Source organism: Uloborus diversus, chromosome 8 (genome assembly GCF_026930045.1).
Source record: "Uloborus diversus isolate 005 chromosome 8, Udiv.v.3.1, whole genome shotgun sequence".
Classification (NCBI taxonomy): domain Eukaryota; kingdom Metazoa; phylum Arthropoda; class Arachnida; order Araneae; family Uloboridae; genus Uloborus; species Uloborus diversus.
In genome coordinates this window covers 126,172,507-126,200,307 of record NC_072738.1, presented here as the reverse complement: position 1 = coordinate 126,200,307, position 27,801 = coordinate 126,172,507, and the positions used below count along the sequence as shown (strand labels likewise).

At 32.9% G+C, this 27,801-nt stretch overlaps 1 protein-coding gene across 1 annotated transcript in view; it reads right to left on the bottom strand.

Moving 5' to 3' along the window:
* LOC129228586 (A-kinase anchor protein 13-like) overlaps window positions 1–27,801 on the bottom strand; it is a gene marked incomplete at its 5' end in the record, with an annotated part of 173,203 nt that overhangs the window by 91,981 nt on the left and 53,421 nt on the right.

The following is a 27,801-nucleotide window of genomic DNA, read 5'->3' as shown; positions in this document are numbered from 1 at the left end:
ATGAAATAAAAAAAGTTTGCTTTTATATTTTCCAGCACTATTCATTTTGTAATTTATCATTTGATTTCTTAAAAAGACCGTAAAAATGATTTTGGACAACAACCCCTAGGAGGGATTGCCCCCTTTGTACGCGAATGGTGATAGGTGACTGGTGCAAAGTAAATCAAATCTCTCTATCTAAGCTCCCGTCCCAGAACTGGGGGTGATGAACCAGGGATTGCTCGGTCTCTGTATGAATTTAAAAAAAAATAAACATTTTTCTTCAAGACGCTGTAGTGTAGTGCCTTATATATAAAGGTTTAAGTGATGCCAAAAGTAGTGCACGGCGAAAGGAGAGATGTCATATTAAATTGCTTTTTCAATCTGTTTGCTGTTTGGCACAGCTTTTAATGCAAATATCACAACCTATGAATAAAGCATTTTTTTTTCACGTATGAATGTCAAAAGTAAGTTTAATGCACAGTAATTTTACAAAAATATATTGCACATAATTCAATACTTTTTCAAGCCCCCCCCCCCTCTCCCTCCCTTTATCGATCAATGAGCAAAACTGTTTAATTAAGTCGATTATTATACTGGCGGGTCCTGGGCCAAACACTTTTTCGGGCCATCCTGTAGTCAAACCTTACTGTTGGCTGAAACAATTTTTACCTCTGGCTAAAACAATTTTAGCCATTTAGGGGATGTTAAAACGCGAGGGCCCTAGACCACGGCCCAGTTTGCCTATTCAGTAATCAGGCCAGGGGTGCAAGTGGACTCAAGTTAAATTTTCTGAAGACTGTAAAATTTTCGGAAGCTCGACCCCTCCCCCGTAAAAATTCTTCAAATATGCATACAAAAATAATTGAAAAAAAAAAAAAAAAAAAAAAACTTTTTTTAAAGGTTTTTTTTAAGTTTTTATTGAAAAAAAATATTTTTTTTAAAGTTTTTTTTTTTCAATAAAATTTTCCAGTTTTAGAACGTAGTCAGATCAAAATTTTTGGAAACATCAACCCAAAATTTTCGGATATTCCAGAAACTTCAGAACACAAACACCACCGAATCAGGCCCTGCTCTTGTGGCCCGGTAAGTTAAAAATTAGCACAACTACATCACTGGTGCATACACTCCAGACTTCTGAGGAGCGCGACAAGAAAATAAGTCACCGTTTGCCTATTATCGTGCGTGACTGAGACCAACCCCTCTGGAGCACGGAGCCCCGACCTAAACCGGCTCGCCCCAACCGCCTTGACCGCTCGCTCCAACAGGTAGTAGGCCGCCGTACGATTTCCTCTCGACAGAGAGGCCTTCCTTCCTCCTTGTAACCTGTCTGACTGCCCCGTCGTGTGTAGGTAGGGGTTGAGTCTCTGTTGACACTCGGTGCTAGCATCTATCGGGTTTATATATGTGCCATCTGAATTCATTATGATCTTCCGATAGCATTATTCTGTGACTCAGGCCAATTTGCTGGCTCCGATCGACTCTGTTTGGAATTTTGGATGGAAAGTGAGAAATGTACGCGACAGTTGAAGAAAATGACTGGTATTGTTTTTTAGACTTTAGAGTCGCTTCCGTTTTTAGCGAATTTATGGCTATTACGTTATTGCTTCAATTCCCTGTCAAGTTTTCCTGCATATCGTCACCAAAAGACGAATGGGCGTACCTCACTTTTAAGCATATCGCAGAAAACCGACTTGAAGATTTCCGGTTTACTGTATCGCTTGAAAACCGCCACCAGTGTGAAGGACTAACTTTTTTACTATTTATTGTAGAGATACGACCATTGGTCATATTATAAAGACGACTTTGGACATTTCTGTGGTGGTATCATAACTCATTTTTCGATTTTTTTTTTATTTTTTTGAGATACGCCCATTCGTCTTTTTAGCGACGATATATGATTTAACTTCTTACAACGAAATGGGGTTGTTTCCTTTAGTCACAAGTAGTACTTTTTGTCATTGAAATTGATATAATAAGCAAAAAAAAAAAAAAGCATGGACCCAGAAAATACTTTCATTTTCCCAACAGTTATTTTTTTAAAATGTCCGATTTTGAAAACAAGGCGTGGTCTTGAATGACGTCACAAATGTTGCTCTTTGGTGCATCTTCGTAAACAATGAAAGCGCTCCAATTCAAGTAATTTTTTTAAAAAATATCAAACATAAACAAATTCATCAAAAAATGGTCAGATCCTAGGTTTTAAAGCATGGTCTTTCAGAAAAAAATACTTTTAAAATTTTGGAACCGACCCCACTGGACATTTATTTTCGTGCTTTTTTTTTTCCTCAGCGGAAACCAAATAAGCAGAGCTTTGTACCATAAAGTTATACACAATAGATGACAAAAATTCAAAAAAATGAAAATTTTGCAGTTACTGCCCTTAATCTGACCACGACTAGGAGTACTCTAAATGTAGTAGATTATTCTGCACTTTTCCACTTCAAGCGAACCAACCTCGTTAAGCAGACTTGGTTCGCGACAACATTCAAGATACACATAAAAATATTAACTTAAAAAAAAAAAAAAAATTGAATTAAAAGGTTGCTAGAGCGGATATTCTGTTTGGCGTCAGGTTGCATCTTGTATCACATTTAGTCACCTGCGTTGGCGAAACAGATAAGTACCAGTTACTGTTACGTTAATTAGTTCGTTTTATTCTGGCAAAAACAAAGCCTAAAATACATTAGTTTTTAATATTTGGGCGTCAAGAAAATTGACGACAATGAGAAAAAATAATCATTGAGGTACAGAATAATCATCAAAATTCACCCGTGCCCCGAAAAAAGTCAAAATATCTTCATGCTAACTTCAAGTCTATTTTGAGAATTTACAATTCGGTGCTTTCCTCAACTTTTACGACGTCATCATTTTCTGTATATCTTGTATTCGTTACTAAATGCAACAGTGCAAAGCTCCAACTGACAATGGATTAATCTACTTCTAATAGCGGGAGTCTATCTGTCGGAGAGAAAACAGCTATAGATAGAAAAAGGAGGGCCGACAAATAAATTTGCTTCCACTCGCCACTCTCGAACAGAAGAAAACTCAATCTTGATATTTAAATCCCCATCAGCAAGTAAAGATCAGGGCTGGAAATTTTTATGGCGAATAGAAGCGAATTTATTAGCCGCCACTCCTTTCTTTACTAACCGGTCTCATTTCTTGTAAAGAAAAAGAAAGCTAAACAACAAATTAACTTTTTTTTTTTTTTTAAGAATTATGTCCACATGGATGGATGCGGAATAGGCTTCTACGTTCAATGCACTAATAAACGGAAAATCGCAACTTTTGGACTTATGTCCCTTTTGGCTCTGAGGTACAGAAATAAGGATTAACAAAACCGATTAATGGCAGATTAATTTCATCGATTTACAGAGGTGGGGTTGGCGGGCAAAAAGCCCGAATCGTAGAATAAATAGCGACACGTCCGCCATCTTGGGGCTAAATGCCGCTTTCTTCCTATGTCTGCTTTTATGAAGTAGGCGTGTTTTGCGTCTTGATTGTAGTGCTTATTGAATGTGGATCAATATGGAGCATGGCCCCCACTAGATGGCGCTGATGATTAACGGGCCATGACAATTTATCACTTATCTGTGTTAAACCAATGCAATTATGATCAGCTAATGTATACACCAATCAGTGTCAACTTTTCAAAGTTTGTTTATTTTTGATTGTACATCACCCATTTTGACCGCAAGAGGCGCTGAATGGAGCCTCTGCATCCCATCCACCAATCAATGGCGACGTAACGGAAACAGGGGTTCCTTGTAGCTTCCTCTTTGCTGACATGAGTTTCAGCAATTGTCACGGCCTATAAGTGTAAGCGAAATTTAGTGCGGTCATGCATGGAGTTAATAAGAAACCACAATCAATAAGTAAAGTACGCTACTTCACCACAGCAGACATAGGAAGAAAGCATCGTTTAGCCCCCAAGATGGCGGACATGTCGCAATTTATTCTACGATTCAGGGCTTTAGATAGTACAACATGTCAAGGTAGATACATATAACTAAACTTATTTATCGCCAAACTTCTTTATTTAGTCGCCAAGCGGCAGCCGCCAATCTTGATTTTTAATCAGCAGTAGAGCGTATTCCGAATGAATCAACCTTTGGATAATTCATTTGAATCTCAGTGCAAATGAACGTTGCAGAGCAATTAATTGGGATAGATGCTTTCAGTTCCACGTCTTCGCAATCAATCAAGAATGTGAAATTGGAAGGGGAGGGCCGCTGTGTCCCTGGCAAGAGGAAACTGTCCCTTCAATCGACCACTTTGACCGCAGATACAGAAAGAGCGCTTAATTTTCAATTAGCGCTGCCTTCCTCAGTACAGCATCTCATTTCCGATTAAAATTACGATAAGATTAATGGAGGATTCGTTGCCCAATTATTACAGCGCAATTTCGTAAGACGATTCCACATAGAATGTGAGTTCCTTTTTCCTGAAACCAAATTAGAAAAAAAAATATATAAAAAATGCGCATAGTAATAAATGGATTCTAGGTACATTTATGCAAATCATCAACTCACTGAAAAGATATTGTAATTCATATTGCTACTGTGCAGACACAAGTTAAGCATTTATTTTCATTACCTAAGATAACACTGTTTCTATTTCACTTACTGGCGTAATCGAAAGACTAAGTATAATAAATTACATACAAAATGCCTCCTGGCAAGTAAGTACATTCTGTTCTACGAGCCACAAAATTTACTACAAAAATGTTAGAGAAGCTTGCAAAACTGCTCGCTATGATTTTTTCAATTAAGTTCATTTTAAAAGTTTTTTTATTATTATTTATTTATTTTCTTTAACTGTTCAAAATAGTGAAAAAAGTTGTTCGCATCAAAAAATGAAATATGTAACTGGGCAATTCTGGCCAAAATGTTTAAAAAACGATTAAAAAAAAAAAAAAAAAAAAAAAGTTGTACGAACATTTAAAACGGCGATTCTCGAAAAAATGTCCCGTGAGTAACGTTAAGTTTTTTATTTTACTCAAGTAACTCTTAATTAAATTTGGGATTTACTGTTAAGCTTTGATAGTATATTAAAGCATGTATTATTCCCCAACAATATTATTTTTTGAAGGCTTTGGTTAGTTGGAAAAAATTAAAAACTGTGCGTTACGCACGGGACATGTTTTCAAGAATCGCCCTAAAAGTTCTTGCGGTGGACGGAGATGACCGACATACATATTTCCCCAACTCAAAACCCTTTCAACATATTTTTTAAGCATTTATTTAATTGTGTTATTTATTATTGAGCTGTAATTTCGACATTCTCACAGAAATTAAGCCTTACATAATTTGTTGAGAAAAAAATATAAAAATAAAAATAATCGGCAAAAAACATGGTATCAAAACATTCATTTTACACAAAATCCAAAAATAAGAAAAAAATTTTCAAAACCTCAGGCAAACCCTTTGCGTACTACAAAACATTATTTTGCCCAAAAAACCATTATTTTGCCAAATTGATGTCAATATCTTATACTGCCTTTTGTTGTTCGTTGCAAAGTTATACCACGGAGAGATGGCGGATGAACTGGAAGCGGAACAGAACACCTCATTTTATACTACGTAGGATCAGAGAGAACGCGCGAGCAGTAAAAACTTAACTTCTTGCACGTTCTTACTAATCCTACCTAATACAAAATGAAATGTTCCATTTCCGCTTCCAGTTTATCCACCATCTTTCCGTGGCACAACTACAGCAAAAAAATAATTTTCTATTATTTACACGTTAATCATCATTCGGAAAATAGCTTTACAAGTTTCATGCATAATCATATAGCGATTTTACTGAACTTCACTTCCGACCACTGCTCGTGATTTTTCTAATTTTTTTTTTTTTTTTAAATCAAAAAAGTCAGATTTTTTATTTAAATAGGATTTTTTTCATTTAAATCCGATTTTTTTTTTTTAATCGTCAAAAATTTGTAGTTATTAATTACTTTACACATATAAACATAATACATTTCATACAATAGATGAATCCATTCAGCTTACTTTTAAAACGAAGATAAGTTATCCCCCCCCCCCCCCAAGTATCCAATACATTTTTTAGATTTATAAATGCGTCATAATACTTAGATAAGAAGTGATTTTGTTTCACGCTTTGCTTAAAAATAAGGTTTCCATCATCATGTAGGTTTTTAGTATAAAAGTATATGCTGAGCAATTACTTTTCTGAACTATATTAGTGATAGTGTATAAGAAAAACTGCAAATTTTTATTTGGTTCCGTAATGAATTGAACTGTAATTTTGGAGTAAAAGCAATATTGCAAGAGTGAAAATCTATTTCACACACAGAAAGAGGGATCCATGTAGTTTTGCCTTTTGAATTTAAGATTGTTTTATGCAGTGTAGTTAAATTTAAAGCAACGCATTCTAAAAATGCAAAATTAATTGATAAAAATAAAACGAACTGACTTAAATCGATGATTTTGTTTAAAAAAAATCACTTGATTCAAATCAATTGATTTAAATCAAGGGCTTTTTTTTAAATCATTAGATTTAAATCATGATTTTGATCATGATTTAAATCAACAAACCCTGCTTCAAACAGCAATTTTCTATTATTTACGGGTAATTCCATATCAAATCAACCAATGGTCGAAACGTCATGTCTGTAGATTTTGCTCATTTTTTGTTCCAATGGAGTATTACCACAGCAGAGAAAATATAGAAAGTTTTGGTTTTTTTCACTCATTTGTGTTCGAGTTATAATATTTTAAAGTTTTGACGAAGTTGAAAATTTTTCCTGACACATTTTCTTTAAACGGCCGTAATTAAAAAACTATTTGACTCAAAGAGTTAAAACTGGTCATGTTTTGTTCTGTATTTAATAAGGTTTTATAAAATATGTGACATGACCTAGTTCTACCTTTTTCTTTTTTTTAACATTTTTTTGAAAAAAAAAATTTTTAATTTAAAAAAAACTCAAAATCGAAATTTTAAATTTTTTTGAAAAAAATTTATGTTATTAAGTCATACTTTAGCAACATTTATGCAAAATTTCATGATGGCATTATTGTGGTATCATAAGAAAAAAAAATTTTTCCTCTTTCAACATCTTGATTCATGTAACAATTCATACTGCTTGATCAGCTGGATCATCAAAAGGGGGTGGAGGGTGGAGGGATGGCAAAGACTGTGCCATTAAGATTTTTAAGGGGATGTTTAAGGGGCATTTTTCTCTGTAAAGGGGTTTCCTTCCTGTGGGGGGGGGGGGGGCTGTACAGTATTTGAGGAGGTGTTATTGGCACTCTTGGCTTGATTCCTTTATATATATATATATACAGGTTTTTTTAAATAGCCAAGAATTAAAATTTGTTAACTGAAAATATATTAGTCTACTTATCGATGGCAAATGGTCCGTAATTGTAAGTGTTGAAATAATTCAGTAAAGCAAAGGTCTCCAATCAACATTTTTTCAATCCTATGTTCATGGGTTGATACAGTAGAAGGCCTTGACCATCATGAGTCATGCTTCAGCAACTACATCCCTGCTACCCATCCCCTAAGTAGCCATTCCCACTCATCAGCTGCCTGCTGTAATGAACCCTTAGGCTTTCTCCTGGTGTAATATGAAATCCGTCTGTTTTCTCCCACTACAGAGGCATTGAAATCTTCAGTACTTTGTATGTTCTTGGACAGTGCACATTCTAAATTTTACTGCTTGCTTTCTTTGAGAAATTTTTTTCCAAGTTTTATTGTTATTTTAATGTTAAATTTATGCATATTTTTGTTGTTAAGAGCCAACTTTCAGTTGAAAATAGATAAACAAAGAAGCATATTTTGCTGCAATCCATTTAAAAAGGAAGGACATTGGGTGAAAAAAGATCTAAGAACTGCAAGCTTGTGGATGACAACACTAACATATGGCATTGAAGAAGGAATGAAAATTTGTACTGCTTGTCGCATACAATTAAGCAAAAACATTCTTCAGTTCCTGAAACTGATGATGTTATGAGTGAGTTCAGCAAAGATCCAAAACCAGGCTCTAGTACAGAGGATCCCAAGTTCATGAGCCCTCATAATGGGGATGTACAGTTTGAAAAAATTTCGGGCTATATTGCTTGTGCCTATGACAGCAAATGGTGGATAGGATATGTAATTTCAAAAGATCAGGTAGAAGAAGAAATCCAGGTTTCTGTCGTTTATCTTAGCGAACCATCATCATCATTCATTTATCCAAGAAAAGCAGACATTTTTTTGACCATTCCTAAAAATTTTGTTCTGTGCAAATTACATCCTGTCACTGCTACAAGCAGAACATACCAAGTCTCAAAAGAGGAGATGGCAAAAGCAACTGAAATCTTACATAAGAAGAAAGTATATCTATACTATAGGACTTACAAATTGAGTTCTATAGTAGCAAAGTGAGTTACACACATCTCAAACTGCTTCTTAATTGGCTTAAAAAATATTAAATTTTATATTGTAGCAATTAAATTATATATAAATAAAACTTAAATTTGCTTTTAAAATATGGCTAAAAAAGCTTCAGTAACTTTTAAATTGAAGTTTTCAATTTTAAATGAAATTCGGATTTTTTATTCAATAATAAATATTTTTTCACCAAAAAATTGTTTGATATTGTTAATATGCTTGCAATACTGCCAAGTATTTGTTTTTCTACGCAATAGTCCCGGTTTAAACTTTAACTACTTTTCATTAGAACAAATGTTTTTACAAATAAAATTAAAGCAACTGTTTGAAAGAGAATTTTTTTTTTCTCCATGATACCACAAAAATGCCATTATGAAATTTTGAATTTATGTTGCTTAAAGAAGACTAAGTACCCTGTTTTTCTTTTTTTCTTCTTTTTTTCCAAAAAAAAATTAAAATTTTGATTTTCAATTTTTAAAAATTATTTTTTTTTTTAAATAATTGAATTTTTTTTTTTTTTTTTTTTTGTAGCTAGGTTTTGTTATATATTTTTTAAAATCTCCTAAAATACTGAACAAGACAGCACAAGTTTTAACCTTTTAAGACAATTAGTTCTTTGATAATAGTCTTTTAAATATTACTAAACGATGTAAAATTTATGACCCTTCCAGAGTTAAAAAAATTATAACTTTGGAAAGAATTGTTGAAAAAGTTTGAAACTTCAGAGTTGTCATCATGGAGGTGTGTATCCTGGACAGATAAAAAATCATTACATTCTAAAATATTGACCTTAAAAATTTATTTTTTATTGGTTGATTTGACATGGAATGAATGACCCATTAAAAGCACTGTTGAAAGAGGAAAAAAAAAATTTCTGCATGATACCAAAAGAATGCCATCTTGAAATTTTGAATAAATGTTCCTAACAAAAGGCTTAGTAACATATATTTTTTTCAAGAAAATTAAAAATTTCGATTTTGAATTTTTAAATTAAAAAAAACTTTTTTATTATAAAAAAATTTTTTTTAGCAACTGGGCTTTGTTATATATTTTTGAAAACCTCATAAAAGACTGAACAAAACAGCACCAATTGTAAACTTCTAAGTCAAATAGTACTCTAATAATAGCCCTCTTAAGATTTTAATCAATGCAAAATTTCGGATTCCTCCAAAATTTAAAAAATGCATAACTTTGCAAAGAATTGTTGAAAAAATTTGAAACTTCAGTTTTTTCATCCTGGAGGTAAGTATAATAAACAGACAAAAAATCATAACAATCCAAAACATTGACCTTCAAAATTTATTTTTTATTGGTTGATTTGATATGGAATGACCCTTACACGTTAATCATCATTCGGAAAATAGCTTTACAAGTTTCATTAATAATCATTCAGCAATTTTACTAAACTTCACTTCAAACAGCAATTTTCACATGACATTTTCTTAATACATTCATATTGAATTAAATTTTGCAATAAAGAAACTCCCAGCGTTTCCTAGGGTTCGAATAACATATTCACAAACTCAACTCAATCATATTTTAATTCAACAATCTCAACATGCCAAATTAGCTGGGTTGGCAACAGCGCGTGACATTCATAAAAATATGGATTACTAAGTTCAAGTTTTTTATCCCTCCATAAATTTTGTATTTCAAAAAGCAGTTAATAAATAATACAACCATTACAATCACTCCGAACATGCGACAACCAATGAGGTTGAAGGATGGGGGTCGCGAAAGTCCCTTTTTCTCCCACAGAAAAAAACCACCTGCTGTGTTCAATCGAATTCCCCTTCCCACGTTCAGGCATTTTCCCGAGCCTTTCACGGCCTAAGGGGGACACATTTAATGTGTAACCCACAAAGAAAGAGGAATTTTATGTTTAAAAAAAAAGGAAAAAAAGTATAAGTAAAATGTTGTATGTTTTTACATGAATATAACTTTTGAGTAGTAAAATTGAAACAAATAGTTTTGAAACATTAAAGAGTAACAGCAGTTGAATGCTCAAACAGTCACAGTTGCCAACGAATGAGAACACCGTCAGTTCCTCCCTGCAATCAATAGCAAAGGCTACGCTTTCAAAAAAAAAAAAAAAAAAAAACTTTCTTTGGGTTCAAAAAAAAAAAAAAAAAAAGTGCAATTACATAAAAGACTATAAATTCATTAACAGAATGTCGTTATAATGAAAAGTTAGTTTATTTAACCTGTAAAATCAAATACTGACTTTTAATTATAATGTTTATAAACAAAGAGATTTGAGGGTGCTAACTATTTTTTTTATTCGAAATTGTTTTAAATTAACTTTAAATTTACTTTGTTTTAAATAAATTTACATAAAAAAATCCAAGTTTCATAATTGAAGTGAAAATGTAGAGAAGTAACATTTAAAAAAATATAAAAAGCTACCCGTCTCTGAAATTGATGTGCCTCCAAAAAAAAAGTTCCGTCTTAAGGGTTAAATTAAATGCAAATTTTATAGCTGTGAGACATAAAGCAGTATTTTACTCTGCTTAAGGCCCTATTCTTTACGGCAGGTTCGTTTTATATGAAATCGCGCTGAAAAAGTGAAATTCAAAATACGAAATAGAAAGAATGCTCGAAACAGTATGCTACGAGCGTTCCGGTTCCTTTGACAAAATTCCAGGAACGGAACGAAATAAAAAAAAATTACACCGTTGTTTCTTCCAAAAATTATTGCAGAGTATGAAAGATTGCAATTTGATTTTAAATGTAAAAGAAAGCATGTTTTGCGATGGGTATTGCCCCCCCCCCCCCCAATCCTTCCTTGTTTCTTCTTTAAAAAAAACCTGTTGAATGGGTAAAATTCCTTGAAATCATTACGGTGCACTGAAGCATATTGATGGGGGGGGGGGGAGTTATCAATGAAATTGATTATTGAGAACATGTGACTATATTGAATTAAAATGCAAAACAGTACTAGTTGGGAAGGAATATACACATGGAAGACATTTTTACATAACTCACTGTTATGGTTTATTGTAATTAAATCTAATCTACACTCATTCTATTATGTAACCATCAAGCAAAAAAAACTATAAAATTATAATACTTCTTAGTGAAAACTTAAGACTGCTTTAGATTTCAAAACAAGAGAGAATTATATGTGTACCTTGAAACAACAAGAAATGTCACATTTAAGTCAAATTTAATTTGTAATGTCTGTCCACAAAGTGTCTCCGAAGAAACTTTACAGTGCAACAACCATGTAAAGGAGCGCCCTTGATTTAGTAATAACACAACAACAGTAACATATGTCCTAAAGTTTCCTAACGATGTCCTTAAGTATTTTTACGCAGAGCTAAAAGTTAAAACCAGTTTAAAAAATTATATGAAAATTCTTAAGGTAGCATAAGACAATAATCACTTGAAAAGTTGGATAGAACCGGAAAATAATTGAGAAACTTTACATCAACTTTTTGCAAAACTGGCATTTTTGACATTGGGTGTGGTTCAAAAGTAAAATGTTTTCTTGAGTAATACGAAAGTTTTTCCTCTCGCATTCCCTATATTTGTACTGCATTCGGGCCTTAAATATTGGTCTAGTAACTGAAGGGGGCAAATCCAATCATTGGCTTACGAAAAGCTGAAGCAAAGATCCGAAATCACGTGGTTCAGCTACGACGAATGGTTGACACGTTTTGCGTGAAAGAAACACGATTTCTTCCAATACTTTACGTTAAAAAATATCACGCGACTTGGAATAATTGCTTTAGATATTGAAGAATTCACTCTCTCTACCTTTTATCCCATCTCAATGACTCAAGATTTAACTTGGACAGTAGCTCAGCTCCCATGCACTTATTTTCAATTTCATGTGCATTTTCATATATTGGACGAAGTGCAGACTATTTACGTATTAGAAGTTCGAAATACTATAGAGTTTCCGCACTTCTTTCGATAAAAACTAAGCTCTGACTCTCCAAGCAGAATGTTTTCAGAAAATAATTCGACATTTATCAAGCACTACTGACAACAACTTATCACGTTAGTTTTGTGTCCGAGCAAAAACAAAAAGATCCTTCCCTTAAGTTTTGATTCAGCATAAACAGAAAAGAAATCTTAACACTGAGAGCTCAGAAGCAGAAATCTCTAGGACAGGTGTACACGTTCAAAAGACCATTAGCACGTAAACAGCTGCATGGTAATCACCTAGTGTGGGAGTTAAAAATTTGAATGCGGTAAAGCATGCCAGACTCTGAGATCAATATCGCTGTGTTAAAATCGCTTTTTGAATATCTGATGTGGCAACAAGAGAGAATAAGTTCTGAAAAAGTTTAGGATGCTTAGAGAGTCAACATCGCACATGAAACCAGACGCAATTTAAATTTAATGCAATTTGATTTAATTGGACATAATATGGTAAACTTTAAACTGTAGTGCGTTATTTTGTCTTTAACCTAAAATATAAACATATCACCAATTAAAAAAACAGTACTTCATTTTCACATTTGTTTGCTTTAGAATTCAATGATACTTTAAAGAATAGAATTATTAAGTGTTCCAAAAATTTACTGAAAAATTTGAATGGGAGGAACAGAAGTAAATGAAATGCATGGATCATTCGATAAATTATGTTTCTGCAGTAGACTACCGGTGACCTTGAAGTGATATTGACAACTTTCCATAAAAACTTTCAGCAAACCGATGTCGGTTAAACGAAATGCTGGTTCAGAGCGTTTCGGATAATTGAGATTATATTGCGTGTTTCTTTTGAGTAAAAAGAATTTTTTCACTGTAACGCATAATGCTTCAGATATTCAAACAATTAAATTTTTGATTTAAAGTGAAAAACCAAAGTAAATAAAGCACAAATTTTGAAGAAAATACAGCATATAGCTATTTCAAGGCTACAATGGAGCCTCTTCATCAGCGCAAAAATTTTTTGTCCATTTTTGCATTGATGAAGAGGTTCCATTGTAGCCTTGAAATAGCTATATGCTGTATTTTCTTCAAAATTTGTGCTTTATTTACGTTGATTTTTCACTGTAATCATCTTATAGCACAAAGCTTATATGATAATTTTTCATCAGGATCATCTCATATCCAAATTGCCATCACATTTCAGACCTAATATTTAAAAGTACAAATGTGGGGGGGGGGGCAAGTGAATTATATTACTGAAATACAGCAAATATTTACCCCAATTAAAAGTTGGAGGGTTAATAAGAAAAATAATTCTCATATAAATAAGTAAACGAATAAAGTAAGTAGGAGTTTTAAAAATCATGCTGCCCTACAAACGCTCCTATATCATGGGTTTTAATGTCTTAAGTTTTTTTTTCCTGCAGGAGTTATCAGCTAAACTTTAGAAACTTTCTTCTCAGGTAGGTATATTTATTGCAATTTAAAACTGATATCAGATGCATCTCACAAAAATCGTTTTCTCCATTCTAATTCGTTCCGCAGCTTGACGATGGTACGCGATTTATGCATTTGATCTACGAATCATCACGATGTAAAACTCAACAGAACAACAAAGAACGAGCATATCTTGTCTTCAGAATTTCATCCATTTAAAAATGAAAAAAAAAAAAATCGCCCACTGATACCCATTTCTAAACAAGCACCCGGAAGAAGTAACTGCGACCGCGGAATACGCCTTTCTCACGCTCGACATTCGTTAGCCGCGGCTCAGCGAAGTTCGGCTTCATTAATCCCCGAATTTTATTCGTGGGAAAGGGAAAGGAAAAATGGCGATGCGTGAAGTTTTCTGAAACTTCGGCCGGGCGAAAACAAGACAGTTGCGGTTGTTGCACATCAACACAGAGAAGAATGCAAAACAAAATTTCTCCCCAGATTAGAATTCGGCCATTCGTTTCTTCTCATTGCCATTTCCCCTTTTTACCACATTCTATTAACTTCCAAGCAAGGAATTTTTGAGCGGACGTGATTGCATTGTATTGTTAAGAATTTCGAGTACTAAGTATTCTTAAAACCAGGTAAAATTGTAGTTCGGAAATTATTTCCGCCGATAAGATAAATTGCACGTTGTTTTAGGGCTAAAAACAATAATAAGATTCAAAATTTAAAAAAAAAAAGGGGGGGGTGACATTCAATTTCCTTAAGATTTGAATCAATCAATTGAACAAAGTGTCGAAGTTCAGGGATAATTTCCTATTAATACTTGATGAAATTAAAAATGATGACAACAACAATAAGACCAATACTTAACAAAATAAATAACCAATCCATTAGGAGGTGCTAACTCAGGCTCTCTTTATGTAAAGCTGAGGTACTGAATATTTTTAGCAACCTGTGCTCAGTTATGGCTGTTCCAGACAGACCAGCCTCAAAAGGGCAAAACTGCAGTCTCTGGATACTGTAACGAGCTGTTCGGTATTTCCTTTTTCTTTTCACACAAGGAACTTGAGAAAAATATGGAATTCATATGATGTCTAAAATTAATTCCGCATTCGTATCAGCTAAAATAACTTTTTTTGTTCAGGTATTTATACTCATTCAACGGCTTTGACATTATATGCAAGATATAAATGTAATAGTACATGGTAACAATAAGATCAGTTTTGGTATGTGAATGTGAATTGGGAACAATGACAAATCGACCAATAATATAACCCCAAATGCGCCAAAAACGACTTTCTCCACCAACTTGCTCAACACTGCTAAATACATTTTACAAGTCATGAACAGGGTCCGGCAAATCCTAGGGAACTAAAAAAATTACCTTTGCGATAAGTTCTTTCACAACAAGAATCTTGCAGAACCCATGTAACACTGAATTTTCCTTTAAACTTTGAGAAATGATTTGTATCTAGTCTGAAAGAGAGAGAGAAAGAAAAATCCTGGCTCCGAAGATTTTACAATTTTGTCGGTCCTTGGTCAAGAGTGAGCATTTACCAATCCTTCTCAAGCACAACTTTCTCTACTAGAAATTTTTATCTAAAGATATAATTAATGTGAAAAGAAAAGAGAATGAATTAATTGGATAAAGTAAGAGACTGATTCACAATTCTTGTACCTCACAGAGATCTTTTTTGGAACTTGACATTCGATTTCGCATTCGTCATTAAAATGATCAGTTATTACAATAATCTCACCAGTAAAGGTATAATACTTAATTAGAATTAGAATTAATCACAATTTCAGTTTCAGAAATCAACAAAAACGTTATAAACTAGTTTTTGTATAAGACAAATTTCACTTCTATTTTTTTTTTAATCGTTATAGTTAGTCATTAGAAGAAAAAAAATCTAGGACAACTTTTATGGTTCTGCTCAGCAGCCGAGTTTTTCGGGGATTTAACTGAAAAGTTGTGCAGCAACCCAATCAATGAATACACCTCACCAGTGGAAAAACGAAAGTTTTTGATAATTACCTTTTTGGGATAGGGCAGAACAAGGTTACCATTGCCAAATCATCTAAGGAAAACTTTTGAAACTTTTTTTTTAAAGCATTCTGAACTATTAATTCCACGGAATGTATTTAATCATTGATCGGACGACCCCACGCATACACCAATAATTAGAGATAGGGGGAAAACAAGCAGAAAAAGTAAAGTGAAAGATTACTATGAAACATTGTACAAACAATCGAACAACAAATAAACACGTCCCATTACTCATCTTGAAGCGATCCATGATCGAAATTCACACAGAGCTTTCTCAATACATCTAAAATTTGTCCTTATTCCATTCAGAGCACCTTGCGTCAACTGTCGAAAACTATAGCGGATGACATTCATCAAAAAATGATAAATTTAAACCTTGATATCTTTTGACGGATTACTTCAAAAGAAGGGAATAAAAAACTTTTTCCCCCGACATTTTTTTTTTTTACTAAAATGTATATCTGTATTCGCATTTTCTTGTCAATACATGCAAATATGTAGATTTTCCACATTCGCTTATTCGAAGATGAAAATAATTCCACTACGCCAGAGGTCTTTAAATTTCGTAGCCTCAAAGAGTCCTTGGAACTATAAATACGATTTTACAAGTAGAACACCATGTCCTATCCTAGGGAAGATGAATCTCAAAAATAGTTGTTGTAGATACTTTGTGCAAACGCAATAACAGAAGAATATTCTTCTTTGGTTTAGAATATTTAGTGTAAAATATTAAAATATTCTTTTGTGCTTCAAGTAATTGAGGTACGCTTTTATTTTTTAAGACAAACTGCCGACGCCGACGTCTGATCTCACTGAAAGCGCAGTCCAACATTTTATATGTTATTTCTAGTTAACGCTAGTCAATAAGTGTGAATGTTTTTTTTTTTAAATATACATGTACCCTCAGTGAATGAACAGTTTGTACTTCGTTTTATAAAAACCAAGTTCCAAGAGCTTCTTATTAGATAAACTTTTGACAGAGATTGACCCCCCCCCCCCCCTGGCGTGCCTAAATTGTCCAAATGACAGTTCTGATCCATAAGGTCAGACAAACTTACTTTTAGTGTAATTCAAAGTATAAGTTTTAAACGTTTGTCTGTACATCACAACGTGGGAGATACACAGAGCTCTTAAACAATTTAAAATTTAAACCTGTTACGCTTTGAAAAGATTTCAAACGCATTCTGCGTGTTCTCCGAGAGAAAAAATGGTTCGTAAAGTTTTCGATGCAAAACTGGTCACACGAAGTTAATTCAAACATTTCTAAACAACTTCAGGTAAACGGAAACAAATTAAATATTCCCACGCACAACAGTATAAAAATGAAAGTGAAGGCCAGTTTTCCACTTCATTGTAAATAAATAGCTCAACAAGGGGGGGGGGGGGGGTAATTTGTTTCAAGTTGCAATATTATTATTCGACGGTTGAAAAACATCAACAACCCCCTCGTGGCGATGGAAACGTTTTCTCGCTTTCGTGGGCGTTTTCCTATTGCGGCGCTAATTGCACTTAAAAGGTCAATAAATTGCAACAATGCCGAATTTGCAATCATTAATCAAAGGCGTCAAGCCAAGATAAAATTTTGCGTCTTGGTTGGAGGACGAGAAAAGCGAGGTTTTACTATTTTTATCGTGGGTGTGTCTGTAAGACGGCATTTACCACAAAAGATCCGAAGTATGGGGAAGGGGGGAGAAGTGTAATTACATTTCTATTCAGATACAGGTTCTGCACATGGAGATAGATCTCTGAGCAGCTTGGCGTCGATGGATTCTAGTTTGATCGTAAGAAGTAATATTTTGAAGAAACAGCAATTGCTCAGAATTCTGGTTCGCTAAGAAAATGTCGACGAGATGAATTAGTAGTGCGTAATAATAGCCCTGCAGGCGGATTCAAAGTAGCACATCGAGGGTTCTGACATTTGGCAGCAATTAGACATGCAGTTGGCGACATTTTATTGGTTTATTAATGTGTTACTGTGAAATGCAGTCAGTACTCGATCCAGTCGCACCAGGCATATTTTGTTTTTAGAGTAATCCCAAGGCTATATGTATGGTAAGCCTAAGGCTATACGTCTGGCAATCCTATTCGTATTTTAATCCCAAGGATATACGTATGGTGTGGCTAAGCCATATGCAGAGTAATCCTTAAGTTTATGCATGGTGTGTGTGTGTGTGTGTGTGTGTGTGTGCAATTAGTTTAATTGTGGTTTTCATAAGTTTGAAGCAACAAATAATATATTTTTTTTAGGTTGCTAGTGTTTTTTCACTAAAATACTCATTTGTTGAAGCATAAAAAAACCTTACTGATAACTTTTAAATGCTTCTCGAAAATATAAACATACTAGCAAAAATACCCGGCGTTGCCTGGGTCAGTAATAATTATGAGAAAAAATCGTTACTTGCTTTTGTTTTCTGTTTTAAGTGAAAGAATTTAAAACACATCTTTTTGACGTGATTAAAAATCGAGTTTCTTCCTTACCCATAAAACTAAAATAGCAATAAGTATAAAGAACAAAGTAGTATTGATTTAGAAACGAAAGCACTATATTTAAGCATATGCAAATTTCCAAAACATGAAATTAATCTTCTCGTGTTTAAAAAGATTAATCTCTTGATACTTTTTTTTTTAACATGGAGTCTAAAACCTTCTCTGTATGGCTATTGAAGTACGAAGTTTTAAAAAATATATAGCCGTACTCGTAATAACCTTATACTTGCTTTAGTTATTTTGGGAAATTTCAATCATTGTGGGCTCTTGGTGTGATTTTACCGAATTTGCTTGAATCGTTTTGGGATACCTTCGATGATGCTCCCCCCTTATTTCCTTACTTTGTAAAACGATATGATATTAACTTTCGTTGAGATATTATCGCCAGGTGCTGAGATACTTTTGGTCACCATAAAATGGCGCTAAAGAGTTTCATCCAAAATGTTCCCAAAATAAGTAGTAAAATTTGGCGATTGTTTGACATTGTGCAAAAAGGAAAATTAATGGAAGTTTTTGTGCTATTTATGGGTTTGCCTAATTTAGTTGCTGGATTATTTAACACAGTAAAAAAAGTTTTTTAAAGATTCTTTGATTGGCGATATTTTGTTTACATGGTGAAAGCTGAGAAACATTATGACGTAGTCTTCGGCTTCAAAAACACCGACGTTGAAAAAAACTGCCAAATGCATCAGCTACGGAAATCTTTCTGCAAAAATTTTGGTGATCTGCTGATTGATTAGATAATGAGTAAGTGTTCAATCAGCATAAATAATAATAAAAACCATTTACTACATTAAAGTTCCGTTTAAATGGAAAATCATCAGCCAAATCATGTATTATTCGCCCATCTTGTGCAAAAATCTTACTTCAAGATTTGACTTGAGAAAAGCCTTGAACAGTCACGAAAAGCAAAGATAGCCAACAATACAACAATTGTCGCTATCGACAGGGAGTTGACGGAAAGGGACTATTCGGCGCGGCCGTTTCGGCGCGAAACCCATTTCGACGCGGCCGTTTCGGCGCGACCGTTTCGGCGCTGCCCATTTCAATACAACCTGTTCAAAAATCGAAATTGTCTGCATATAAATATGCCAAACATTGCTTCAAAATTCAAGGTATCTTTTGTTTTTTTAAGTTTTGTAAAAAGTTTTATGAAGTAACATTTTTAAAGGTGTATCTTGTTTTCTTTTTCATTATTAGTTGACAAAATATAAGTTTAAGAACATCTTCATAATTTTCGAAGTTAATAAGTTAGGAAATAGCATTGGCATTTTTCTATGAAATTTAAATATAAAACTCATTAAATTTAAATTTATTTTTTTTCGTATATTAATTGTGCACTTATTTAAATATATTTTCTGTAAAAAATTAAAAACAGTAAACTAATAATAAGATGAATTTTTTATATTTTTCATTGGAAAAAGTTAAGGTGTTGAGAAAATCACCCGTAACCCTGCTCTCTATAAAGTTTTAAGTTGTGTAGCGTACTTTGAACACAGGGTAGACAAGAAAAAACTTATAAGACTACAAGACACAAATAATATTTATTATGTAAAGATTATTATTATTTATTGCTTTTAAGTTTCATAAAAACTAATATAATGAATATAAAATATTTAAATTTTTTTTAAAATTAAAATAAAATATTTTGTGTCTTTTTAGTTTCCTGTAACTGCTGTATAGCACTAAACTGCCGATTAACTATTTGGTAAAAAAAAAAAATAATAATAATAATAATAAAACTTTAAAAAAAAAGTAATTTGCAAAAAAATTTATAAATCGATTACAAAAAGTAATGCTTAAGTAAGTGTTTAGAACTAACTTCAAAAAAAAAAAAAATATTTTTTAGTCAATAAAAAAAAATCAAACATTGCCTTAAATTTACCTTATGTCCATACATGGGTTTGCAATAGTTAAGTCGAGCTTTTTGGTTCGTTTGAAACGTGTTTTCACGCGAAGAAGACTTATGAAATTATTTCCAATAGCTGCTACAATAAAGAAGTAATCACCACAGAAACACAAAACGATTCAGCATTGATAAAAAAAAATTGACAAAGCGGTAGGACTGGTATTGGCATTATTTGCTAATTTTTCAAGATATTTTCCTTTATGTTATCGCAGTAAAACATACGTGGATCACATATGCCCCCTCTTTCCCCCCACTGTAAATTTTAAAATAAATTTTAAGAGAGAGCGCCAAATTCACACACTTCTTACAGAAATCTTTTTTCTTCTTTGAACTAAAATTTATGAAATTCACGAAGTTCAGAATGCAAAAATCTGGCGCCGAAACGGCCAGCGCCGAAACGGTCAGCGCCGAAACGGCCGCGCCGAAACGGCCGCGCCGAAACGGTCGCGCCGAATCGTAACAAACCCGGGAGTTGACATGATACACTAAATACTGTATTGAGTTGAGGAAATACTTCGAACATGGAACTAAAAAGCTCATAACTCGTTTTTTATTCTACTTAGAAATTTCGAATAGGTGCCATCTTCAGCAGAAAAATCAGAGCTTTCGATGGACATATAATGTAAATATGTGCAAGTATTTTTTCATCCCTATATTAGAGAATTTATACGAAAATTGTATTTTATTGCCCCCCTAAGGGGGTTTTGCCTCCCATAACTGGACGAAAACTACGCTATGTGTTATTCTGATGCATAAGCTATATTATTGTAAAGTGTCATAAAAATCCGTTCAGTAGTTTTTGCGTGAAAGAGTAACAAACATCCATACATCCATACAGACAAACTTTCGCACATATAATAGTAAGTAAGATTGTCGCGATTTAATACTTTTTAATACGAAGCAAAACAAAATAAATAAATAAATAAACAAAAGAAGAAGATGAAAGAAAGGAAGGAAAAAAATGAAAGAAAAAAAAGTCCCGTTTCAGTTTGTTACAACTAAAATTATTTTCAACATAATGCTTCAACAAATTTTGAGCAATGAGCTTCCAAATGAAGGACTTTCGGGCAATTCTGAAATCATTTCAAAACTTTTTAAAACTTTGCAAAATAATAACGACTACACGAGCCTTAACATGTATGACAAAATCTAAAACTATAGCTTGCAGCAACAAATAAGAATTCTTTTAAGCATAAGAGATCTAAGGAATCTTACGAAAAAAAATTTCAAAAACCGAAGTTCATGACGAGAAAAAAAAGGCATATTGTTACAGCAAAAGATGTAATCTTCACCTGCTTGGTGATTAAAAAAAAAAGTGTTACAAAGTGAATTAAAAGAAATAACATTAACGTTTCCAGTAAAGTCCTAAAAACAGCAATTATATTTTTATTCAAATTCCGAGAAACTCAAGTTTTCTTAATTGCATTTTGATTACATGGATTATCTTTTTTCCCCCAATGGTGATCGCTCTAAATTCTAGGTATTTACCAAAACGTAATTCCAAATGTACATTTAAAGAAAAGAGAAAAAAAAACAATACAGAAAATAAAAAATACATATGCATTTTTATCGTACGCCAACTTTTGACATTTTTTGCAGCTATATGGCAAAAGCATTTCGAGAATCCAGAACACAATAAGAGTAGACGGAATTCCTTTTTGTTTAGCTATTAATGGACAACTTAAGAAGCACTCTAAAAGCAAATTTCAAGAGAAGAGGAATACTGTTTCATTAAATTATTTTGATTTCCTACATTCATGAAAAAATTAGTGAGTCATGATTTAATGCGTTAGAAAGTTGAAGTTAACGTTCCAAACCAAACAGCTTACAATCTTTTAATGTAAAAGCATTATGAACAGTTTTACTCGAATTTAAATTTAAAGTAAGAACAACCGGACTCTATGTATGAGCCCCCACATGAAAACATATTACGTAACAATAATAAGATCAATAAATTAACAGTATGCAAATAAAACACAAAAGGGACTGAAGTTAATGTCCGAAAAATAGATTTTTGGGAAACATTCGAAAAAAAAGTGATGATTAAAATCGCAGCGTAAAAAAAAGGGGGAAGGGGGGGGGTTGTCATAATTTGATTTAAAAAGATTTTTGAATTTAACCATCAAATACATTTATTACGTAACTAAACTATTTTTCAAGCAACTAACATGATTTGTTGAAGAAAAAAAAACTGAGATGCTAATGACAGATTTCTTTTAAAAAATCCTAAATATTGTTCAATTCCCGGCAACTTGGTTTTACATAGAACATGAAAGTAATGAGCAAATTAAAAAATAATCCATTTTCTCTATAATTGAACAATTGATTGTTTCTTATTTCTGTCTAATCCAGCACGCAAAATCCCTTTCCAATTAATTATAATCCCCGCAGAATAGGAAATATTTAGAAAACGACTTTAGAATCCAGAAATCCACAAAAACATTGTCGAGAACCACTAACTACCGAGAACTCATATTTCAACGGAAGCAAATACTTAGCACCTCAGACTACTACACCTAGAGATGCAAAATTTCCAAAATTTTCTGAGGCGGCGGAAAAAAACAGTTTTTTTTCGGTATTTTTCTGGAAAAGTTGGAAAAAGTTGATTTTTTTTCCACCAAAAAAAAAACCCTAAAAAAGTAATTATATTTTCTTTGAAAGCATGAAGTGTCAACTATTTAAAAATATAAGAAATTCAATTTTTTTATTCATTTTCTTTCTTAACAAAGATATACATTTGGCTATTAATGTAAAAAAAAAAATAATAATAATAATAACAATTTCATATGTGTTAACAGGGCCACCAGTATTTTGTCCAAATGTAGAGTCCGCAACGTGACTTTTTATGCCGTAAATATTTTTAATTTACTGTTTGATGAACCCAAGAGTTTATTCTGAATTAGTCCTACCAACACACAAACTCAAAATAAAACAATGTGTTAATCAAACAGTAAATTAAATAGTTATGGCAAAAAAAAATGCCATGTTGTGGACTCATATGGAAAAAATACAGTGAAATATCCCAAAATGCCAAAAAGCGATCCAAATTAGTCAAATCATCATTCAACCATTAATTTGGGGATAGTCTAATATTTTTTGTTATTGTTAAATCAATATTTTAGACAGTAATTTTCAGGGGGATTTTCATTAAATAAATTGTGAAATTTTTGAACAGAAAATTGTTTTTGTTTTGTTACATATATTTATACAAATGTTTGCGGTACACGTAAACATATAGAAAATAGAATATACTAAACTTAATCATTTCCACTAATTGATATAATTGAGGCAATTTTTGTCCCGCATATACAAATTTCTAGTTTTAGTGAGAAAAGTAGCAAAAAATACTTGCCGTACAAATATATTAAAATCGTACAGCTTTCTGCATTTATCAAAGTTAGTGTTTTCATGGAGAGATGATACTGAACATGAAGAAATATTTGACGAAAAAACATCAGAATGTACATATCAATAATTTCTGAGTAAATTATTTTGAGCTAGAAAATTTCCAACTTTTCAATTTTTCTAGGTGGAAATCAACCACTTCGAAAAAAACGGAGAAAAAAACTTTTTTTTTTCGTTTTTCTCCGAAAAAAAAAATCCGTTTTCCCCCAACCATTCAAATCTCTATCTAAATTCCCCCCCCTCCCCCAACCAAATGAAATGTGCAACAGAAGCAGATGTTGCACGAAATCGAGGCCAGGTAGTTTGCTTATTTAAAATGAATTACTTTTTAAAACTGCATTTTTAATAGCAATTTTTACATAACTAATATTTTCATAAATTGCTCATTTTTTAAAAATAACTAATTAGTTGCTCTTTGTTTTCAGTTGATATAAAAAAATTTTGTACGCAATTCCCAGAACTGTTTTTTTATTTTGTAATGAGGAAAGATATGTTTTACTAACTTTTAAAATAAATAAATAAATAAATAAATGAAAGTTTGAATCCAGTGTTATAGCAAGTGGAAAGACGAACAGTGTCGACGATCTTTGACAATAAAATCTTGCTAACGGTTCCACAAATATTAGTCAGATTTCTGAACAGGGGTGCCAATCCCCCCCCCCCCCCCATTTTTCTCAACCCTCTTTCTCTATTTGTTTTTATTTCTAGCTCTCTTTTTTCATTTATTTGAAAAAAAATATTTTTTATTCATTTAGGTATTTCTAATTATTTTTTTCTGACTTTTAATAACATACACGCACATAAAAACTAAATCAGATATAAACAGAAAAAAAAATAGAATAAAATAAATATTTTAAACTAAAACTAAATTAATAAATAAATTTTTTAAAAAAAATTAAATCCCCCTCCCCCATTTTGGTAGCGCAATTTGTGCTATAATCCCCCCTGTGAGCACCCGTTTCTGAACGGAAACTTATAATGCTTGCCAGATTCTGAAGTACATTTAGCAATGCTGACTTCATTTACAGTCGTAGGTTTTTTTTTTTATTATTATTATTATTATTCCAAAAGAAAACAAGAACTGTAAAAATAGAGAGGACGCGTTATTACATCATTTAAATAAACAACAGTAAGAACAAAAGAAGAAAAACTACACACAAGAAAAATATTCATCAATCATTATTATTTACGAAACCGAATAACTACTAGACGTAATTACAGAAAAGCAGAGACTAAGATTCGAATCAACGAAAACATCTTCAAATTGAGAGAATTTTCGGATGAAAATTTCCAGCAACAGTTAGCGAAGCATTTCACTAAGACCCGCTCTTCGTTAGAATTACAATTATTTATTTTGGATGCTCTTCAAACATGCATCATTATTATTTCCACATTCTTTCAACAACACTTCCGAAATCAGCGTCCGTCAGTACATAGAAGTTGCAGTTGCAGTTAATGAACGAAACAATGCAAAATAAAAACACATACTTCGTTAGGCACGCCAAGTACAATGAAATGAAATGCTTAAGATTCAACTATTCTCGCTCACTGCAAGATTGATTTAAAAATATAATAAATAAAAATCTCAACTGCAAGTTTATTACTTGTCTTCAACAATGCAAAAGAAAACAATGGGACAAATCACCTAAGCGTATTATTTTTTCAACGCCGATTGAATTTAGCTTTCATCCCCCCTGGAAGTGAAATTATGCAGAGTTCAATTCGTCGATTCCGGGTGTTTTATTTCCGCATATGGACTTGGGTTTTTAATGGTGCATTGGTAAACTTATCTTTTACTTACATCTATTCATAAATTAGAGCAGCAAAGCTCGCTGTCAAAAATAAATCTCCCCAATAAGGTGAAAATACATTCATAAAACAATTTCCCAGTAAGTTGATTAAGACACTTTTACCAATAGCTTCAGTCTTTTATCAATGTGAAGACTTTTCATACTAAAGTCAGACCGAACAACGTAAGTAGAAGCACAAATTTGTAAATTACAGCAGACACGTGTTTCGGCGTTACAGGGAACGCCTTTTTCAATGCAAAAATAATGAGCTTATGGATGAAAAGACATCCGACAAAAGCCAAGAGCAGATAAGCATGCAGCTTAAAAGATAAAAACAGCGGATTAGCCAAACACCAATGACAAAGTTATAAACCGATCAGGAACCAATAGGAATGCAAGCAAAGGTCAGGAGCTTTCGCTTAGGTACGAACCCAGAAAGAAAGAATTCAATTGGACAAGGATTAAGCCGAAGCTTAAACAAAAAGAAAAGAAATTGTCAGTAACCGTGAACCGCAAGAAAGGAAAAGCAAAATGGAAAACCATGAAATAAGATAAACAGAAACAAAAAATATTCGAAAAAAGGAAAAATAAAGATAAATAGAAGAAATTTGGGGGGGGGGGGGGGTGTCAATCAAGACAAAAAGGCAAAAATAAACAAAGGAAGGTAGATAAAAATGAGTGGGGAAAAAAAAGAGGGGGGGGGGAATGGGGAAAAGACAGTATTAAAGATATGGGAGCCAAATGTTAGAAAAATATGGAACTGCACTAAGATCGTTAACTAAGTTAGAACTGTTCCTCAAAATATGAAAGGATTCCCAAAAGTCAAGATCTGATGAATTGGGGCATTTTTGGATAATCTGAAAAGAGTTAAAATCAAAAGAGTGATTCGAATCCCAACAATGTTGAGCAATACTAGACTTATTTAATTGTTGTTTTTTCACATAATTTTGATGCTCTTTCAAGCGAATTTTTAAAGCACGCCGAGTCTGTCCAATATAGGCAAGTTTACAACTACAACTGGCTATGGGTAACCCACTTAGCCCCATTCTTAGTGATATTTACATGCATTATTTTGAGGTTAAGCTGTTCCAAAAACTGCAGTTCCAATTTTATGTTCGGTATGTTGATGATTGTTTTGTTCTAATGAACCAGAATCAGTTTGAGAGTGATGAGGTTTTATCTATTTTAAACTCCATTGATCCTCATATTCAGTTTTCTTGTGAGAAAGAACGGAATAATTGCATTTCATTTCTTGATGTACTTGTTTCTCGTACAGAAATTGGTTTTGAAACTACTGTTTATCGCAAACCTTTTGCTGTCTCTTTACCTCCTCATAGACTATCGTCTCATCCTCCAAATCAAAAATATTCTGCTTTCAATTCTTTTGTTTATCGCGCAATTAATATCTGTTCTTCGTCGGAACTTCTTAAAGTGGAACTTAATTATCTTAAAGCTGTGGCAATTGATAGAGACTATCCGCCAACTTTGATTGATTCCATTTATAAAAAACTTTCAAATAAATCCCAAACTAATGTTCTTAACCGAACCTTCATCAGAAAGAATTTGGTTGTTTTGCCATTCTTTCCATCTGTAAGCTATCAGGTTGCTAAGATTCTAAAACGTTTCCAATTCCAGGTGGTGTTCTCTCCTATTAATAAACTTTCATTCTCTTCTCTTAAAGATCCTATTCACCCTCTTAATTGTTGTGGAATTTATAGAATTAGTTGTAGTTGTAAACTTGCCTATATTGGACAGACTCGGCGTGCTTTAAAAATTCGCTTGAAAGAGCATCAAAATTATGTGAAAAAACAACAATTAAATAAGTCTAGTATTGCTCAACATTGTTGGGATTCGAATCACTCTTTTGATTTTAACTCTTTTCAGATTATCCAATAATGCCCCAATTCATCAGATCTTGACTTTTGGGAATCCTTTCATATTTTGAGGAACAGTTCTAACTTAGTTAACGATCTTAGTGCAGTTCCATATTTTTCTAACATTTGGCTCCCATATCTTTAATACTGTCCTTTCCCCATTCCCCCCCCCTCTTTTTTTTCCCCACTCATTTTTATCTATCTTCCTTTGTTTATTTTTGCCTTTTTGTCTTGATTGACACCCCCCCCCCCCCAATTTTCTTCTATTTATCTTTATTTTTCCTTTTTTCGAATATTTTTTGTTTCTGTTTATCTTATTTCATGGTTTTCCATTTTGCTTTTCCTTTCTTGCGGTTCACAGTTACTGACAATTTCTTTTCTTTTTGTTTAAGCTTCGGCTTAATCCTTGTCCAATTGAATTCTTTCTTTCTGGGTTCGTACCTAAGCGAAAGCTCCTGACCTTTGCTTGCATTCCTATTGGTTCCTGATCGGTTTATAACTTTGTCATTGGTGTTTGGCTAATCCGCTGTTTTTATCTTTTAAGCTGCATGCTTATCTGCTCTTGGCCTTTGTCGGTTGTCTTTTCAT